Here is a 22,440-nt window from a genome sequence, read left to right on the forward strand (position 1 = left end):
CCGTACAGTCAGCAAACACTTAATACTGAGGCGCAGGGCGTACCAAGAGACGAATGAGAAGGAGAAGAGAAGTCATTCAGGTAAAGCTTTGTTGACAACTTTCCAGGAGCTGCTGTAGCAAAGGAAACTACATCTGTTGAGCTCAGACAGATTGACAGCCATTTCTGCTTTTCCTCTGATGTACTGCACCCAGCTTCTGTTTTTTTTTGTTATCGAGTCTAACCTAGTTTACGCTGCATGCTGCACATAAAGGAACCCTGGAGCCTCTCAGCTCAGGCGATGGGAGGGATGTAATTGTGCTTTTGTAATTGTGAAGAAACACAATAATGGAACGTAACAAGATTTAAATAGCAAATACCCAGGCATGGCTGCCGGTGCTCCAGGAACAACACCGTTGACAGTGTATGATAAAATGCTTGGATTGAATGGGGTGAATCAGTGCATTTTGTCACTAATTTTGTGGCATAACTGAGGAAACAGGGTTCGGGTTACATTGTGTGGGTGTGCCACGTATTACATATGCAGAGAGGTCACTACAACTCTGACACTGTCTGTCACGTCGTTTCCCTCATGGCCTATCCATCATAGCTATGCCCCTCTCCCCTCTCTTGCTCTCTTCTTTTCTTCCTTATGCCTCCACATCTGTCTAGATCCCTCTGGTTGTCCTGTCTGATAAGACATACTGTAGACCCGAGACCAAAGGTCAGCGTGGGAAGAAAGACTACAAATGGTACCGTTCATTCTTTTCGGTCCGTACGTCTAGAAGCGCAAACACTATGCCGAATGAATGGATGGATGGATGCTGGAACGGTTCTATCACCACAGTTCCGTTCAGAGTCAGTTTGTGTATGAGTGAAATAAAAAAAGAGTAAATATTCTTTTCAGCCAGATTGAAAAGCAGACAGATGGCCTTCTTGTCTGCTGCGTTCACATGAATAAAGTTATTTGCTATTATGAATTAATGTGTGTATTAGTATGTGTGCAGCTCTGTTTGCACATTGTGTGTGCACTAGTGTGTTGAGTAGACTATTAAAGCAGAGAGAGGTTTAACCATGTAAATCCCAAATAATTGAATCAAATCTATCTATCTATCTATCTATCTATCTATCTATCTATCTATCTATCTATCTATCTATCTATCTATCTATCTATCTATCTATCTATCTATCTATCTATCTATCTATCTATCTATCTATCTATCTATCGAATATGTTGGCTCCTGCTAAAAATTGTTCAAATCCTTCCACTGGCCACATTAACACCAATGACTATCAGGGTTTTTTTTACGAAAGCTGTTTATATTCATTTTTGATTTTCCGTCTCTCAGCAGACCTTTAAATTTTAAGTAGCTACAGCAGCAGAACTGACAGTACCAGATACTGCACAAACTCTCATCCTGATATTTGTAATAGTTATACTCATAATTTCTTGTGCAGCAGAAATATTTCCAGTACACCAAGACACACAATTTGAATTTCAAAATGTGTGTTTTGGTGTACTTGGTGTATTCGGTCTCATTGTCCCATGTTACAGTATCCCTGTGATGTGGGGATGTCATGGCTTTAGCAGCCACATCTGGAAATGGATCTATGTGATTGGGTCAGGGTGGCTGCATACCTGTTGCTCATTAGGCTAACAAAGCAACAGGTTAAAACCCCTATCCTCACACACACTCAGGATATGCGCCCTGTCATGACATGTTCTATCTGCTCCTGGCTAATTCCACCTCGCCTCCTCTCTACAATAAACTGGTGTCGACAACCCACCGTCGTCTGTGTCTCTGTGCCGGATGGCCTTTAAAACGTCATTTGGGTGGTGCGTGGTAGGCCGAACTGCCACAGTCCCATTATCCCATGTTACGGTGTCCCATTGTCCCTTGTTACTTTGTCCCATTGTCCCGTGTTATGATGTCCCAGTGTCGCATGTTACAGTGTCCCATTGCCCCATGTTACGGTGTCCTGTGTTACCGTTTCCCATTGTCCTGTGTTACAGTGTCCCATTGGGATGTGTTACGGTGTCCCATTGTGGCGTCTTACGGTGTCTCATTGTGGCGTGTTGCGGTGTCCCATTGTCCCGTGTTATGGTGGCCCATTGTTCCATGTTACGGTGTCCCGTTGTCCCTTGTTACGGTGTCCCGTTGTCCCATGTTAAGGTGTTCCATTGTCCCGTGTTACGGTCTCCTATTGTTTCATGTTATGGTGTCCCATTGTCTCATGTTACAGTGATGTATCATTGAGGTTCGGTAAAGCAATTCATGTAATAGCAACAACTGAAAGGTAATATTTTAACACAAAACGGCCTCAGATGGAGCTTTAATACTTTGCAGGGGACTGACAAGACTGTGCTTACAGTATAAATATAGGCCTGTCAATATCGATGTCTTTCAAAATATGTAGTCACAACTTTGGTGGTGCTAAATTAATAATGTCATAGTGGTTTGTTACCCTAAGCAGGGCTGTAAATTATCAGGGTACGGGGGGACCAATATCTTCCTTGGATAAACCTACAGTTGTCCCCCGCAATATATCTTTGTAAACGTAACTATATAATTTTAAATAAATGCGGCTCTGTGTCCTGATCGCCCCCTCTCTGACGATACCGACTGTGCCCACGGCATGCCAGCGATGGGTTGCCTGTGATCGGTGCCCCAAAACATCTATCTATCTATCTATCTATCTATCTATCTATCTATCTATCTATCTATCTATCTATCTATCTATCTATCTATCTATCTATCTATCTATCTATCTATCTATCTATCTATCTACTGTATCTATAGAATATGTTGGCTCATGCTAATATGGTTCAAATCCTTCCACTGCCACATTAATACCAATGACTTTTTTTTATGAAAGCTGTTTATATTCGCTTTTGACTTTCCATCTCTCAGCAGACCTTTAAATTTTAAGTAGCTACAGCAGCAGAACTGACGGTACCAGATACTGTGCAAACTCTCATCCTGATATTTGTAATCGTTATACTCATAATTTATTGTGCAGTTTTCGTGTACTTCCAGTACACCAAGAACCACAATTAGAATTTCTAATTGTGTGTTTTTGTGAACTTGGTCTCATTGTCTCATCTTACAGTGTCCCTGTGATGTGGGGATGGGATGGTTTGAGCAGCCACACCTGACCTGGATCTATGTGATTGGGTCAGGGTGGATGCATACCTGTTGCAGTAACAGGTTAAAACCCCTATCGTCACACACACTCAGGATAGGAGCCCATGACATGTTCTATCTGCTCCTGGCTAATTCCACCTAGCCTCCTCTTTACAATAAACTGGTGTCTATAACCCATCGTCATCTGTGTCTCTGTGCTGGAGGGCCCTAAAAATGTCACTTGGGTGGCGTGTAGTAGGCCGAACTGCCACAGTCCCATTGTCCCTTGTCACGGTGTCCCATTGTCCCATGGTACAGTGTCCCATTGCCCAGCGTTACGGTGTCCCGTGTTACCGTTTCCCATTGGCGTGGCATGTTACGGTGTCCCATTGTGGCGTGTTATGGTGTCCTATTGTGGTGTGTTACGGTGTCCCATTGCGGCATGTAACAGTATCCCATCGTCCTGATATAGTCCTGTCAATGTCTATGTCTTTCAAAATATGTAATGTGGTGTCATATAAAAGTAAACCCCCTCCTTTCTCAACTCCAGTCACAACTTTGGTGGTGCTATATTAATAATGTCGGCATGGTTTGTCACCCTAAGCAGGGGTGGGAATTACGGGGGGACAGGGGGGTCCGGACCCCATCTTCCTTGGATAAACAGAGAGTTGTCCCCCTCAATATGTCATTGTAAACGTTACTACAAAATTTTAAATAATTGCGGCTCTGCGCCCTGATCGCTCCCTCTCTGATGGTACTGACTGTGGTCACTCCGTGGCAGCAATGGGTCGCCCATGATCGGTGCACCAAAACAGTGGGTTTTTATTTTAGAAGTAGGTTATTTTATTTTACTCTGTTTCCTTATGATATGAAACAAGCACCGTGCCTGATGGAGACCCATTATCCATCAGTCTAGTACTACTACCTCTCAAACCAAAGTTAAGCCCTTGACCCTAAGCTACGTCTGAAGTTACATGTGGGAGCCAACATTTGGTAGAATCTGGCCTTCAATTAGGAGAATTCTCCGTGCTGCCACAGATGTTGATGGATGCCACCAAATGGCAGGCATACAGAGAGCGGGGGATGGTGGGCCCTGAATGCAGATCACCTCCACTGAGAACCAAAATGGCCGCATGAGTGATAAATAGATGGAAATAGCCCTCAGTGTCCAGTTCACAGGCCCGATGCCCTATTCTTTGATCTCTGCTCCTAATGAGCTTTCAGAACAGAGCCAGAGATAAGAAGATGGGCTTTTTCAAAAGGACCCTTGATTCCGGGGAAGACCTGGAGTAAAAACTGCTGTAACCAGGCCTAAGATGCTGCCCTAAATAACATTAGTATTCCCTTATGTGTTCCCGGCTACATTAGCAAAGCCGGCCAACTGAAGTCTCCAAGCAAGGTCACTTTCATCATTACAAGATAAGTTGTAGCCTACAGCGTGCTTCAGGAAGGGGAACATTACATTTGTTTTTATGACAAAAAATGCATTTTATACTGTAAACAGATAGCTTAACAATGTCAATAATTCCCTTTGTAAGGATGGCAGCTCTCCACCCACCCCTGGATGAGGCTACAGTAGTAGCTGGATTTGTTGGGAAGGATTAAGCAATAAACCACCGGTGGGCTGAGACATTGCCAGGGGAAAAATATTTGTTAAACTGCAAAGTGCTTGTGTACAGCACATTTGGTTAAAAGCAAAATCCCTCTGTGAGAATATGCAGCTGGATATGCAATCAAAAAGAATATTTAATGTCTTCTCCCTCGTTCAAAATCAGCATGCGGTGCACTCTGGAACGCTCGCGCTCTCTTTTTTACCCATGACAGGCATCTATTAGATCCCAACATATTAGCCTACATCATAAGCGCAGGATGAATGCCTACACCGCACAACGCTGCGACGAAGCCAGCGCCGAAAAAAACCCCATAGGAAACCACCTATGGTATGTCCCACTATAGTGGAGGGACGTTATTTGGATAATCACGTTGTTATTTATGGACAAATGTGTGACTTTGAGTTTGACTGAAGTTCTGCGACGGGGGAGAGGCTGACTTCCCCCTATTGATGATGAAAAAAACTTTGACGATCGAGTCATCTTTCTACGTGTGACTCATTGGGAGTGGTTAATGATGCCCGAGCCGTCTCAAAGGCTACAGACGCAGCAGGACATCAAAGAGCGTTGACAGACAGACACACTCCGAGTTGCATGTTAAAAGCCCATGCCTCTTTAAAATGAGAATGAAGAAAGAAGAAAAAAAAGAAACACAGGCGCGCACGCACATTAAGACTCGACGCCGCCCCCTCTCTTTGCCTCGTACGCACCCCCGCACGCTCACACACGCACACACACACACACACGCACACACACACACACACACACACCTTCCACTAAATCATCCCATCATCCACCCCATCTCCCTACGCCGAAAATACTTGTATACCTGAAGATATACAGGTTCTGACATCCATCTCTCTTCAAATGTTTTTTTTTTTAAATTTATTTCAGCCTTCCCCCCACCCCTCTCCATCCTCTTCAAACAGCTGATGCGCAGGCCTAGCCCGGCATGTTTTGCCGTCATTAGAGCTGCCGGGTGAATTTGGAGGCACAGTAATGGCAATTCAGCGCTTCAGCTCAAAGTAGAGACGCTCCTATTCCATGCCGATACATAATGGACATAGGAGGTGCGTATCCTGACCAGACGCAAACCCAAACCCTGCACGTTATACCTGTGTCATCGCCATTGCAGTCACGGATTGAGTGTGAAACAACAATTAGCATATTAATGTCTATTTTTTTCATAATAGTATATCAGCTGGACATCTCTATGTACATGCAGCTATCTTGAAGGATGAAGGATGAGGAGCCGGAATGATCAAGGTGAGCAATGAATTACGGTGGTGGGTGGTGGTGGGGTGGGGATGTGATAGATTTACTGTCATTTGCGATCCGCAGTAGAAAGCCTGAGAGACGTGGGTAAAAATGTATTCTCTTCAAACGCCTTTTTCCCCCCCCAAGGCTGGAGGAGTTTGGCGTGGAGCTCTGCGATGCATCACTCTCCCTCCATTCATCGAGGAGCGTCTCCATCGGCCTCTCTGTTCTGCCGCCACATTTCAATACGCTGCACTGGCACCAGGGGGCGACACCCACTACACGTATTTCAAATGTTTGTCTCCTCATTTCTTTCTTTCTTTCATTCCTTCTCCCTTTCTGACTTTCTTTCTTTCATTATTTATTTCATTTATTCTTTCTTTCTTTCCTTCCTTATTTCTTTCGTCCATTCTTTCTTCCTTTCTTTCTTTCTTTTTTCCTTCTTTCTCTCTTTCGTTCCAACATTCTTTCTTTCCTTCCTTATTTCTTTGGTTATTTCTTTTATTCTTTCTTTCTGTCTTTCATTATTTATGTGATTTATTCTTTCTTTCTTTCTTCCTCCTTTCTTTCGTTCATTCATTCTTTCTTTCATTCTTTCTTTCTTTCTTTCTTTCTTTTCTTCCATCTTTCTTTCATTCAAACATTCTTTCTTTCTTTTGTTCTTTCTTTCTTTCTCTCCTTCTTTCTTTCATTCAATCTTTCTTTCTTTCTTTCCTTCTTTCATTCGTTCTTCCTTTCTTTCTTTATTTCCCTCTTTCCTTCTATGGTTCTTTACTTATTTATTTTGTTCTTTTGTTTGTTTTTTCTTTCTTTTGTTCCTTTCATTCCTTTCATTCTTTCTATCTTTAGTTATTTCCTTATCTCTTTCTTTCATTCTTTCTTTCTTTCTTTCTTTCTTTCTTTCTTTCTTTCTTTCTTTTCTTCCATCTTTCTTTCATTCAAACATTCTTTCCTTCTTTTATTCTTTCTTTCTTTTGTTCTTTCTTTCTTTCCTTCTTTCTTTCATTCAATCTTTCTTTCTTTCTTTCCTTCTTTCATTCGTTCTTTCTTTCTTTCTTTATTTCCCTCTTTCCTTCTATGGTTCTTTACTTATTTATTTTGTTCTTTTGTTCGTTTTTTCATTCTTTTGTTCCTTTCGTTCCTTTCATTCTTTCTATCTTTAGTTATTTCCTTATCTCTTTCTTTCTTTCTTTCTTTCTTTCTTTCTTTCTTATCTTTTGTTTGCTCATTTGTTTTTCTTTTGTTCTTTCTTTCGTTCGTTCGTTCTTTCTTTCTTTCTTTCCTCCTTTCTGTCTTTCCTACCCTGACAAGTTGTTTTTTTGTTGTTGTTATTTTTTTTACCTGTCCTGCTGTTGACTGTCGACAAATGAAACGCTGCAAAACTGTGGGAATCACAGTACAATATCAGCACTTCATGAAATCCCTCCTAACCCTGGCTCTGTGGCGGCACCGGGCGATACAGATTGGACTGTAATGTGGATTGATCCCTGCTCTCTCCCTGCTTTCCTGACAGAACACAGCTGTACAGTGCACAGTGTTGCCCTCCTATGTTCATTGCATATATATCAAATGTATTTGTATATCTGTGTGTTTGTGTGCGTGTGTGTGTGCGTGCGTACGCGTGTCTGCGTGCGTATGCGCGTGCGTGCGCGTGTGTGTGTGCAAGCCAAAAGAGTACAATAGAGAGAGTTACGTGCCAACTGACACTTCACTCTTGCGCCCACACCAGGCTCTTTTGAGTTTGTTTTTGGTTTACCCCCCCACCCCCCATTTTTATTCTAGATCCTTGTGTGAGATTAATTCCTCTATTCCCATCTTTGGGCTGTCAACTCCGTGTATGGAGTCATTTTTAAAGGCCGCTGTACCCGAGGACGCTGGGCTGATTGAGTTGTGGCCTTTTTCTGAGTGGGTAAAGCATGGAATTAATGCACAACTCCCGAAAGCATCCCCTCTGGTGGGGGGAAAAAAAAGCAGGTTTTAAGGGTGAGGAGCAAATAATGAAAGGTTATTAAGAGGAGGGTAATCTTCAACATTATCCATATTGTATTCTGGCCAAGCTTCACAATTACTGGGACAAATTATTTCAGTTATGCTAAGTAGGTGTTCCAACACATCTGATTAATCACGTTCTTAATGAATGTACTTAATTAAACCACTTAAATGTGCAGATATCTGATAAATATTCCCTGGATGGGAATAAAAAGGGATACATTTCTTAAATGAAATGAATCTCGGGAGATGAGAAGTAATAATATCAGTCAGCAATTAGGGATGACTAAATGGTTGAAAAGCATTATCTGCATATTTTGGCTCAAGTTGTGCAGATACTGTCTAGTGGAGGTAGACTAATGACACAAAGAAGCGCAAGCTGCAGATGCGTAGCACATCATAAAGTTAATTCTTCTTTAAGACCATAAATCTAAGACGTTTGCGACGGTTTGTTTTATTGGAAAATACTTTCTCTCGGGTTGTTCTTGTTATAGAACCCCCCGCGCCTCACCAAATATGGCTTCTCAATAGTCGATATTTTAAAACACAAATACATAAGAGGTATTTCATTGGAACCATGTAGACAGGGGACAAATTAAAGGAGAAAGCTCAATTAATGAGTGGAGAAACATGTCTTGATGAGTACGCAAATGGTGTCAATCGTTTGTTATGGCCTTCACAGTCGCCCGATTTCAACCCAGTTGACACACCTATGGGATGATTTTGGACGGACGTGTTGGACGCTGGCCTCCACCACCATCATCAGAAGACCAAACGAGGGAATAACCTTTAGAAGAATGGTTTTCCCGTTCCTCCAGGCATCTATGCCAGGGCGCAGTGAAGTTGTTGCTGGTCGTGGCCCGGTACCTTACGAAGACACTTTACGTTGTTTTTTTTCCCTGTAATCTGTCGTCCGACTCTGCAGCTCTAAGTCTGTAATTCTGACGCCCGCCACAAAAAAAACCATTTCAGCCCAAGGCCAAACTCCATAGGTTCCGATGGTCGTCACAACTTGAGCCACTGCTATAATGAAATCTCACGACTCTCCGCACCGCGCGTTCTCGTTTTAATGTCTAGTGGAGTGGGAATGCAGTAGAGGGGCCGCTCATTTTCGAAGCATCACAACAAACTGACCACTCCACTGTCTGGAAGGAATCTGTTATGTAAATCCGCACCCACCGAGGAATTCCGGAGAAACCGGTGTTCCTCAGCAAAGGAGGGAATCGGTTGTTTGGGCCTGCACTTTCTCATGAACTCCTCCCAACACTCCCCTCCCCCCACCCCACTCCCGCCCCATCCCTCCCCTGGCCACTCAGACCTGAATAGCTGATTAAGCACACATTGATTAGCGCAGCCTCATTAGAATCCTGTTTGCGTTCCCTCAATACACACACACGCACGCGCGCGCGCGCACACACACACACACACACACACACACACAGGTGCCCAAATGTGGGTGCACGTACATCAACACATCCACACACACCTTCAACGATATACATACTCCCTCTTCCATCTTCCACTGAGCCCTATGCTGCTCTGACTCAAATGTATTAACAAGCACAATATTTCTGTCAGGGACAGGAAATCACTGAACACTTGTCAGGAAGCCTGGGATCGATGGAATTCACATCATTGTGACCCCCCCACCACACCCCATACCGCTGTCCCAACTCCCCCATACACATGCACTTACACACGCACACACACACACATGCACGCGCGCATGCACGCATGCACGCATGCACGCACGCACACACACACACACACACACACACACACACACACACACACACACACACACACACACACACACACACACACACACACACACACACACACACCCTACCCCTGATGTCCACGACCTCTGCACAGAACAGGGAGCAGCACTTTCTTGGTTGTGAACAGCCACCAGCATCTCACTGCTGTTCCATATTTGCATTTCTTTACATATCCAATCAGGCAGATCCCTTGCTCCAACATAACCTGTTACTTGCACCCCTACACACACACACGCATAACCTCCAAAATGAGCTTGTGGCATGACTTGGAGCGCTGCTGCAAACTGCTCTGAGGTTGAATTCTGGTTGTTAGTGTATCGACAGCTGTCTTTTTTTTCTCCCCCTCCTGTCTTCTCATCCTATTCCCTGCAGAGTGGAGGCAAGGAAGGATGCACAGAACACATCAATGCCAGTGCTGCTCTCCATAGCCGGAGCGCTTAAGGGTGTCTCCAAGGTTAACTTAATACATTACATGCAGCAAAGCTCAAAGTGCTAAGCCAGGGTGGTTATGCCTGGTTAGGCGTGTGTGTGTGTGTGTGTGCGCGCGCGCGTGTGTGTGTGCGCGCGCGCATGTGTGCATGCGTGCGTGCGTCAGCGCGTGCGTGCGTGCGTGTGTGCATGCGTCAGCGCGTGCGTGCGTGCGTGTGTGCATGCATCAGCGCGTGCGTGCGTGTTTATCAGGTTTAGTAAGGTGATGATATCAGACGTCAGCTCAAACATTTTTGGGGTGTATCAATTAGTTCAAATTAAATCACATCTCTGTTGGTAAAAACCACTCTTCCCAAAGGATATCACACAGTCGGTGAAAAGGCAAAAATATCTACGCTGGACGGGAATCAAAATGTAAAAATACATGTGTATCACTATGGCCATCCAATTATCTTGCATTTTTTTTTGTTAATCTAGAGGACACAGAAAATAAACGTGTTGCTGATTTCTCCTTCTCCGCCATCTGTTGCTGGAAGACGTACAAGCATAGGCAGAGTGACAAAAAGATAGTTTCATTATTAAGCCCGAATGTGTCTCTACTCGTTGTTTTTTTCTTTTCTTTTTTTTTTTCCCCGATTGTGCATAAGCAATACGCTTATGAGCCACCTCATTTCACTTGGGTCGACTCTGAAATGACCTCGTCATCGGCGCTGACAGGTTAAACACCTAATCCGCACGGTTTTTACGGTTTTACACCACACGGCAGAAACAGTACATGAGCCTTAACGAGGAGATATGATCCATTACACAGGATGAAGGTTAGTCCTGGGTTACTCAGGCGACGGCTTTAAATTAATGAAAAGGAGGCACAATATCAAACCAAACCAAAGGTTACGAACAGGTTTCCGCGTCGGCTCGTCAGGCCGATGGGACCGCGACCCGGACGGCGAAGGCCCCCCCCCCCTCCCCGTCCCGTTCATCCCGAGGTTTTCTCTTCCGACCACTGTGAGCTTTCTGGAGTGTGACAAATAGCCCAGCAGGCCCGGAGCCCACAGCTCAGTGAGCATTCCAACAATGCCATATTACTGCATTAATATTTAAAATCGAATGTTTCCCTAACTGTCATACAGGGAGAAGGCCGAGGGCCCGGCCCTCAGAGCCTGTCGAGCCTCGCACCGAAAGTAACGTCGTGTGTGTGTCGCCCATCTCCAAAGCGCTAATGGAATATAACCTCTATGAATCTGCAATCGGTTTTTTTTTATATTATTGGGGATACTAATTATCAATCTACTTTCCATATACAGTAATAACGTCACACCGCATCGACTATTTGGTCATTTGTAATTATACTCGACGAAGCCGTATTATTATTAGTTATTGAGACTCGGTAACATTTAAAGCTAGACCATCATGTGACGAACGTTCTCTCTCTGACCCTGACTCACTGCCTTCACTGTGGTTCTGTCGTTTTCCACCCGGGGGCGTGGGGGGCCGCGTGCGCGCGCTCGTGTCCGCACACGTTCATCAGCGGACTCGGTCGTCGGAAAAAGATTTATGCCGCGAGAAAAATATTTAACAATTCTCTGACGGGGGATGTGACGGTGTCATCCCGGGGAATGCATCATCCCCGGGGCGTGTGCATCAGCGACGGGGGAATCATCTGTTTTGAGAAAAAAAAAAAAAAGAAACGAAAAAGTGCGAAACAAAAGTATTCTCTGCGATTATCTTGCGCGCCTGCGTTCCGGATTGACCAGTCGGTTCGATTCCCGCCGCGCCTCAGGCCAGGCTTCGCCCGCAGCCTCGACCCGAGCGTCTGATATCACGCGGGATCGACGCAAATAGCCTGAGTGAAAGAGACTAAACGCTTCGATAACAGATAACAATCAGCGTGACACCAAACGGGAGCGGAAGGCTGGTGGGATCCAGTCAAAGCTGGAGGCTAATTTTGTAACGCGGGGAGGAGGGACGGGGGGGGGGGCCGCTGATGCACTGAAACTGAACCCAACGCTGGACGTCGCTGACGTATGTGTGCGTGCATGCGCGTGGGGGTGCGCGCGCGCGCCCGCGTGCGGGGAGCGCTTGCCACAGTCGCGACGGAGAGGGAACAGATGGGCGGGGGAAGTGGACTCCTGTGCCCGAGGAATACTGCGGCGCTGAGGATCAGAGTGCCGCCCACGTTCCACCCTGGGCTCCGGTTATCCACTACAACACATGGAGCCCGTCCAGCGCCAGCCCGTCATGGACCGGGCCCCCCTCCGCACCATCTGTCTCCTTGGACAGACAGCCGCCCTCCCTCCCGCCCGCCCTCCCCGCCTCCCCGCGCCCCGTCCCTCCTTCATACAGTTACATGAGCGCTATGTGTTGCGACGCAGAGAGACAGAAGGAATTTTGGGGGGATGACTCAAGGGAGAGGGAAAAAAAAGAGAAAGAGACCCACACAAAACGAGCACTTTTAGGAAACGTATTTGTCAGCGGCCGACTTTATTTTTACGTTGTCGTCAATGGTACAAGCTGTTGACGCTTGCCTGTTTTTTTGTTTAAATGATATCTTTGCCGACTTTCACTTGTCTTCAAGTGCCCGAGTGGAGATGATGGAGGCGATAACCATTTCGAACCAAATTGACAGCGGCCAAATCATCCAGTTCATGGTCAAGGCTGATACCCTTCATATGCTACAACAGGTGGTTGAATTACAGAACGTGGATGGCGTCAGCGTTCATCCGGGTGGAATAATATATATATTTTTATATGTTTCTGAACGTGCTCGCATTTTAGGTTTTGGTCCAACATACTTTTCGATGATATATACAGTATGAGACTAACTTACTGAATGTCACCCATAAATCTTTGCATCCATTTGCATACAAAATGCATCTGATTCATTTATTGGATCACATTCAAACCCCTCACTTCATGGGAACTGCATTTCTCAACGCAATAACTATTTCACTAAATAACAATAATAATAATTATTATTATTATTAAGTGAAATAGTTATATAATAATAATAATAATAATAATAATAATAATAATAATAATAGTAATAGTAATAGTAATAATAATAGTATTACATTATTATATGATATTGTTAATATTATTATAATAATGCTGTTGGGGATATCACAGGCATTACCTTAGGTTTCCTTTTTCTATATATACAGTTAATTGGTTGGTGAGTTTAATGGGATTCAAAAGATTTGGCTTTTGTAAATTTATAACCATTTATAACCATATACATATTTTTTTTGATGATAGGTGCGGTGGTAAAATTGTATTTTGCAGTTTCGCAATTGAAGTTAGCATTTAAACTCAACCATGACCCTGCTACGTAAGAATAGATATGGCAAACTTAAAATAAATGAATAATCGAATAATTATAAATAAATATAAAAGTTTATTGGAAAACCTACATATTGATGGATAGATACATATGTATATACATATATGAATATACATATATATGTAAAATGATATATACAGTATACACCAATCAGCCATAACATTAAAATCACCACTAATAACCACTAATATTGCATAGTTCCCCCTCGTGCCGCTAAAACAGCTCTGACCCGTCGAGGCATGGACTCCACAAGACCTCTGAAGGTGTCCTGTGGTATCTGCACCAAGGCGTTAACAGCAGATTCTTTAAGTCCTGTAAGTTGTGAGGTGGGGCCCCCATGGATCGTGCTTGTTGTTCCAGCACATCCCACAGAATCCCGGCCATCCACATGATGTAGAAGAAAACGTGATTCGTCAGACCAGGCCACCTCCTTCCATTGCTCCATGGTCCAGTTCTGACGCTCACGTGCCCATTGTAGACACTTTCAGCGGTGGACAGCGGTCAGCATGGGCACTCTGACCGGTCTGCAGCTATGCAGCCCCATACGCAGCAAGCTGTGATGCACTGTGTGTGATCCACTGCATACTGGGAACAACCCACAAGACCTGCTGTTTTGGAGATGCTCTGACCCAGTCGTCTAGCCATCACAATTTGGCCCTTGTCAAAGTGGCTCAGATCCTTACGCTTGTCCATTTTCCCTGCTTCCAACACATCAACTTGAACAACTGACTGTTCACTTGCTGCCTAATATATCCCACCCCTTGACAGGTGCCATTGGAACGAGAGGAACAATGTTATTCATTTCATCGGTCAGTGGTTTTAGTGTTGTGGCTGATTGGTGTACGCTAGGGTTGTGTGTGTGTGTGTGTGAGTGTGTGTGTGTGTGTGTGCGTGCGCGTGTGTGTGTGTGTGTGTGCGCACCCGCGTGCGTGTGCATTTGTGTGTGTGTGTGTGTGTGTGTGTGTCTGTGTGTGTGTGGAACAATGATGTCAAACAAACAATCGCACCATACTAGACACCAAATAGCAACCGAGGATTCAGTGTATACAGCAGCGGAGCAGAGCACACAACCTTTGGTCCGTCTTAATCACCTGTCAACTCTGTCAGTAGCCCAACGCTCCCTAACTATGGGGGAGTGTCTGGCGTACCATAATTCCTTGCCCCTCTGATGTCTGTGGAGATAATGAGACAATACTACTAAAAATCCATGACACCATGCTGGGTGGTAAGGTTAGTTGGGGCACAGTAAGGACCGATAATGAGGGACAAACTCTTAGAGACATGGGAGTGGGTGGATGGTGGGCGGGTGGTATTTGGAGGCGACCACAGCGGGCGGTTCAACATAAGCTTCAAGGGATATGGGCAGTGGAAGATGAGAGAAAGTACAAAGACTAACCAACCAAATAGTGTTGAATTCAAACCGGCAGAGGAAAGGGGGGGGGGGGGGGGGGGGGGGAGAAAAAAGCCGAAAAACAAGAAGAAAAAAAAGAAAAAAGATCCATGTTTCACCTAGATTAATGAAGACAAGAAACAGCTAGGGTCCTCTTGTCCGTATCTGTGTGTGCACTTTTTATGTGTTTTTGTGTGGAACCTAAACTTCCTGAGTGAATTCATCTGAATTCCGATGGAATTCTCTTCGTTTACCTTTAAAAAAAATCTTTATTTTTGCATCTTTTGCGTTTGGCGTCCGGGCTCTCCTGCCCATCACTCACGGGGAGGTGAGAGCTACTGTACAGGAGTGATGAGCTTGAATCCCCGTCAGCAGGGAGGCAGGTAGGGCAGGGGGAACCGGCTTCTTAAATAGGCCGCGCAAATATGGGCGTGGAAATGGCGTGGCGCCGCCAAGTCTTCTGGGAGAACGAGCTCAGCAAGCTACGCCTCGTTTCCGGCTTCGTCAAAGTATTGAAGGCAAAAAATGACTCTTAACTCCTCAGGTGGACTGCTTGGCCTCACTAACCACGCTAAAATCTCACTATCTAGTCTATTTGAATAACCCAGCTCATTAAGTGGGAGGGAAAACATTGACAGACTCCCCGGCCTTCTCCCGTGATGACATTAATATTACGGCGGTAAGGGGGTGTTCGTTTAGCCCAAGACAAACAAAGCTTCTTTAACTACCCCCCACTCTGAGTTATATTGATATAGCTGTGAACAGTCTCCCTCAGGAGCCGCAGAGCGAGTTCTCTCTCCTCCCTCTGCTTGGACGACAGGGAAGGTGCTCCCACTCACTCCCTCCTTTTGGGATTATTTTTACCCTCAAAAACCGCCTCTTCTGTAATTCTCTGTTTGATGGTCTTTCTTTCTTTCTGACTCTCTTGCTTTTCTTCTTTCTTCCTTTCTCCCTTTCTTTCCTTTTCTTTCTTTCTTTCTTTCTTTCTCTCTTTCTTTCTTTCCTTTCTTTCAGTCCTTCTTTCTTTCCATTCTTTCTTTCTTTCTTTCTTTCTTTCTTTCTTTCTTTCTTTTTTTTTTAGGTAAGATAAAGCTAAATGTAAACTGATTTTAGGTGGCAAACAGGCTGTAGAGATACATTATGCATCCACTTGTTATTATTACATATTATACTCTACCAGCCCCTTTCGTCAGGTTGGGAGATTTTCGACCACTGGAAGCTTCAGCAAATGCACACGCATAGAACACACACACACACACACACACACACACACGCACACATGCATGCACACACGCACGCACACACATACACACACACACACACACACACCACACACACACACACACACACACACACACACACATACACACAGGGTTAGCAGAGTTACATTCCCACGGCACCGGGAGAGCTGCGTATTGATTGGGCCTTGGTGCGGTTTGTCACAGGTGATCACAGTGATGGGATGCTGCTCAAGCATGTTATCCGGCTCTTCCCCAAAGGAGAGCGCCATAAACACTTAAATGGGACAAATTGACCGGCGCTAATGGAGAGTGCCGCTCTCATCATACGGGTCAGCCATCAACAAAATGTTTGCATGATTTCACACGCAGAGAAATCAAATAACGATGACAGATATTCTGCATTTTTGGTTTATGGTTAGTTATAATTTTTCTAACCATACCAGTCTGATAGCTTACATCAGTGGTTTAACTTCGGCCTGGGTATATGCCACTTTTACCATACCACATTGAAGAACATGCAACTCACCGTGTTTCCCCCCTTTTATTTGCAGTGACAGCAGAAAGTAATTTCATTCGTCATTACACAATTTACTAACCTCAGGATAATCTCAGGAAATTGGTTGGTTGGCTGGTTGGTTGGTTGGTTGGTTGGCTGGTTGGTTGGTTGGTTGGTTGGTTGGTTGGTTGGATGGTTGGTTGGCTGGTTGGTTGGTTGGCTGGTTGGTTGGTTGGTTGGTTGGTTGGTTGGATGGTTGGTTGGCTGGTTGGTTGGTTGGTTGGTTGGATGGTTGGTTGGCTGGTTGGATGGTTGGTTGGCTGGTTGGTTGGTTGGTTGGATGGTTGGTTGGCTGGTTGGTTGGTTGGTTGGTTGGTTGGATGGTTGGTTGGCTGGTTGGTTGGTTGGTTGGTTGGTTGGTTGGCCGGTTGGTCGGTTGGCCGGTTGGCCGGTTGGTCGGCTGGTCGGTTGGTCGGTTGGTCGGCTGGTCGGTTGGTCGGCTGGTCGGTTGGCTGGTTGGTTGGTTGGTTGGCTGGTTGGTTGGTTGGTTGGTTGGCTGGTTAGTGTGTGCCGGCATAAGATGATGCAAATACATTAGTAGTCTCTTACAAGAAATATTCATGAAATATTATTGTAAATATTCCTGTGTACCCAGCACTTACAGCCACTAAGGAAATCTTCAGGAACCACCTGCAGTTTTTAAGGAAGCTGACCAGTCTCCCTCCCATTGATTCTTATGGTCATAAAAATAAAAAGCCCTTATACATTTTTGGACATTTGTTGAAAGAATGCAAAAAAATTTCAACATGGATGAACGTTCACAAAAAGAACAGCGCGCTCGGAAAAACAGTGTTTAAGTACACTTGCGATTATGAGGCTGGGCTGGAAACTGTATTTAGCTATTACTGTAAGCGTAGGGAGAAGCATCTCTCTCTCTTGGATTGACACCTAAAAATATCTCCAGATGCACATCAGTCGCAGATGGGAGAGGATGAGGCTGCAGTTTTTTTAGCCCAGCGCTTACAATTAATGCTGAGGCCTCAATATCGCCCGGCGCTCCCCGGGGATCTATTGGAATTACCTTCAGAAAGCCGGTCAACAACCCGGATGTATCACGCTTCTAGGGGCTGGCGTTTCGTGGCCTCTGCCGGTCGGCCTGCTGACGGACACTTTTACTCTCCGGCTCTGGCACTGTCAGCTGATTGAATGGACCACCACCGGAGTGGGAGTAAACACGGGGGAAAGCGTTGGAAAATACAAAAAACAAAAACAGCATATAAACCAGTTTACATGACATGAAACATTCATACGGGAATTAGTGAAAACTCTTTAAAAAAAAAAAAAAGTCCCCAAAACTGTGCTCGAGGACGTACATAAAGCTTAGGGGTCCGGAAAAGTGTAACAGCTTTAAAATATTAACCTCTTTATAGCAGTTTGATGGCTTAATCGCCCAATCAATAGCATTGTGCAGCGGCAGTGGCTGGGTGGGAACATGATGGTGGCGATGAAAAATTCATGAGGCTAAAGCTAAGGCGGGGGGCCAGAAAATTAAACCCTGACCGCAACATTTGCTGAGTTGCAGCGGTGGGAGCAAGGATTGGTTGGAGGAGGGTGTGGAAGTTGTTGTGTGTGTGTTTGTGTGTGCGTGCGTGTGTGTGTGTGTGTGTGTGCCTGTACGTGCATATGGGTGTGGTTTCCGGTGCTGTGTTTTGTACCTCGGCGAAACTTAAGAACAAGGTTGAATACACAACTCAACACTTTGATTTCACACTTTATTTCCATTTAATTGCGGTTCTTTGTCATCCTGCTTGAACGGCATTCCCCATGAGAACACGTGTGTGAGAGCGTCGTGCGGTGGCGTGAGGGGGGGCGGCCCGTTGAGGAGACAAAAACTTGGGCGCTTTTCGAGCTCCCACCGCGAAAGCGAATGTGAGCGACGACCCCGAAATCCCGTCTATTTTTAGTGCGAGCTTAAAGCCCGGCCTGCTCTGAACATCAGGCCTCAGCTTCCCCTGGGTCATGAAAGATTAAAGAGGGCTTCACCAAAATGAATCCGACAAAAATCATATTTACGCTCAAAACAACCGGCGGTCTTTTTTTTGGTTTGGTCCTGTTTTACTCTAAAGCGTTTGGACGACTCTTTAATTGAACCCCGCGTGTATACAGTTGTCTAAAATACGCACCCCTGTCCAAGCAGCCCACTCAGTCCACTCAGTTGGACCTTCCCACTGGCTTTGCCCCATTGGAGACCGACCTTCCATTAATTAAGGCGGTTGCCGTCCCTTCAAGATCGGCTCCGACGTATCATCCGATCGACCAGCATTTTTTCGTCGCATTGTTCTGGGGACAGAGTCAACGCGGCACTTGTTAGAGACGCTGCCGCCGCCCTGGGACGCCCGCGGGCCCGGGAGCGGCGCCGCCGTTAACGGCCCTCTCTCCGTCGTGCCGCACGACGCGGAGCTGCGAAGCCGCGGGCTCCGCTAGGTGCTACTAGGCCTCTCTGTTGGGTGTCGCGCCCCGCCAGGAGCCTGTGATCTCACCTGTCAGAGCGAATTTGGCAGCGAGTGAGCTCAGCCGGTGGGTACCTGCAGACCGCAGCCTGGTTTCACGCTCCGGCGGGCTGTCTCCTGCTGGAAATCATGCCGGAGACAAGTAGACAATGACCTGCTGCTCCAAGTCAATGCGGTATAGAACCTCCACTGGAGAAGGAGGTGAGGCGATTTGGGTTTTTTTCTTCTGTATAATCCAGCTCGCGTGTGCGTGTGCACGCATGCGTCTTGGTGTGTTTGTGAGTGTCTGCTTGCGGTGTGCACGTGTGATGGAAAAGGGGGGGGGGGGGGGGGATGGAGAATGCAAGCAGCAGAGAAGCTATGAAGAATAAGTGACGCTCGCTTTAGTGACACGAGGACCGGTGTGTAACGAGTCCGATTGGGAGGGATGATCGCTTTGCCGCACCTGCTTTTTGGCGGGAGAGGAAAAAGAAAAAAGGAAAAAGGAAAAAGGAAAAAGGGAAAAGAGAAAAGGAAAAAGGAATAAAGAAAAAGGAAAAAAGAAAAAGGAAAAAGGAAAAAGTATAAAAAGAAAAAGGATAAAGGGAAAAGGGAAAAAGGGGATGAGCAGTTTGAGTGTTTAATGCGTCATCCCACAAGCTGAAGCACCAGGGCCTACGCCCTAGACAACAAACCCCAGTTATTGATTAGTGGGGTGTCCTGGCAAATAGGCATGGCCAAAATAGCATTCCCATTGATCTTAAACGGGACACAAATCTATCTTTATCAATTTTGAGAGAGGGCCAGAAAGAACAAGTAAAACACAGCAGCACAGCACAAGTATTCCAGAAAATCACCTCCTAGAGGGTAAAACACACAACTTGAAAATAAACATACACACACACACACATACACACACACACACACACACACACACACACACACACACACACACACACACACACACACACACACACACACACACACACACACACACACACACACACACACACAGGGCTCTGACAGACTTGGCCTGACTAACCTCTTCACAAACACAGTGGGCCTGTGAGAGTGCAGACAGACAAGCAGACTGGAGCGTGTAGGGAAATGTTTCAGTCAGCAGGAACCGGGTGTGTTGAACAGCGGCACCTGGCTTAAAGGATAACACTTCCACTGATCCCGCGGGCTTCGCTGGGCCAAGTCAGATGAATACTTTATCGTATAACTACAGGATTACCAACAGCCAAAGGTAACCAGCAATCCCTCTGGAAATGGGCGGGGAAACAAAATACACCGATACTTTTGGTGATATAAGCTTCACCCTCTCTGCGGGACAGGGTGGGTGGGGACACATCTGCGTGCGATTACGAGCTGTAAATCGAACTGTCCCCTTTTTGCTCTCTGTGGCTTAGTGTGGGTATTTACCTCACTTGGCACAAAAAAATATACCAAAAAATTCCAAACAAATAAATAAATACATTTATTTATTTATTTTGTATTTATTTGTAAAAAAGACGAAGGCAAGAGTTGACAATTATGCATTGACGTTGCTGATATATAGAGTGTGTATATATATATATATATAAACAATAATTAAAATACAATAAAAATAAATATATTTTCTTATATACTATATACAAATATATTCAGTATTTTATTAATTGTTATTTTATTTTGTATTTATATAAAAATAAACATATATATATATATATATATATATATATATATATATATATATCAGCAATGGTCATGCATAATTTCGACTCTTAGCTTTTGGCACATAAAAATTTGACAGCATGGAAAAGAGGGTGAAAAATACAATATAAATATTAGATAGCATGCTGTGATACAGAGCAAATAGAAACTTCACAAATCATGTCATGCTCATTACACAGACAGGAAAACAATTATTTGAAAAAGGGCTGAAAACAGAAAACATGCACGATGCCCTCAGGGCAAGGAGGAGAGGGAGAGAGTGACGAAGGGGCGGAGAGGAACAAGCAGAAGGAGGAGGGATCCTCATTTAGTCTGCTGACTATCTGATGTATGGAAGTTTCGGCGGCCGGGTAAACGAGTTAGCGAGAGACGGAAAAGGGTGCGAGAGAGCGAGAGGGAGGGGGGAGAGAGCACGAGGGAGGGGAGGGATAAGGGAGTAAACAGAAGCGTCTTTGATCCGGGCAGACAGATGTTGAAGAGAAGCTCTCTTTTCTGTGTGAAGACCCACCTGTGCTTGGCAGGTAGCCAGGCCCAGATGGCTCTTTGTACCAAACCCTCCACTAATGAGCAGACATGGAGGAGGAGGAGACGGAGAGAAAAGGATTTTGGCATGTGGGATAAGGAGGTACACGGGATTTAGGGGGTGGCGCGCCAGGGTATTTTTCATCTGGCGGAGGTACGGGAGTGTTGGTTCTGATTATATCTCATTTACAAGTCTCTCCAGAGCCTGGACAGCAGGGAAACCACACCCCCGTGACTGGGAGACCATGTCATCCAGCGCCAGTTCTGGAAAAATGAGTGGAAAGCCACACATGACTAAAAGTAGAGCTATCTTACTAAAAAACTACTCTGGTAAAAGTGCAAGTCACTCATTAGAATACTGCTTGAGTGAAAGTCTTAAAGTTGCTGATATCAAAGGTACTTAAGTATCACACGTTTTTTATTTTGCTCTAATTCTATTCTGGTCGTCAATATTTCTGTATTTTTTGGGAACCATAAGAGCACTTCATCCGCTAAGAATCTTTCACTCCGACATGAGAAAAGATTTGTTGAAAATATGGCCGCGGGTGTTGGTCTCCATCAGTCGTAGCAGGTGCAGGTGTGGGTGCGGGTTCAGGTGCGGGTTCAGGTGCGGGTGCGGGTGCGGGTGTGGGTGGGGCGTGGGGGAGGCCGCCCCTGTGGCCGTCGCTCTCCAACATCTCTGGTTGTGGCTCTCTGGGACACGCCTGTGCTTGTTCAGCAGCGACGCCGCGAAAAACACAACTTAACACGGGCAGGGTTGCCAGGTCTCCATGACGTACCCAGCCACCCCCCATCCTGCAGACAGAAAAAAAAACCAAAAAACCCCAATAAAAACTCAGACCTGGCAACACTAAACACAGGCTCGAAAGTGTTTGTTTCCACTTGTGGAAACTTTTGCTGCTGGATATGACCCTTGATTCCCAATATGAACTTTGTGAAACTAACCTCATTGGCTCCCAGTTTTCCTCTGATTTTATTTTGAAGCGAGTAACAAAATCGTTCAGCGGAAATGCCTCCAATACTTTTTTGGCACTCAATATAGCTAAGTAAAAGTAAAAGTCAGCAGAAACATTATAA

This window comes from Zeus faber (genome assembly GCF_960531495.2).
Source record: "Zeus faber genome assembly, chromosome: 17".
Lineage (NCBI taxonomy): Eukaryota > Metazoa > Chordata > Actinopteri > Zeiformes > Zeidae > Zeus > Zeus faber.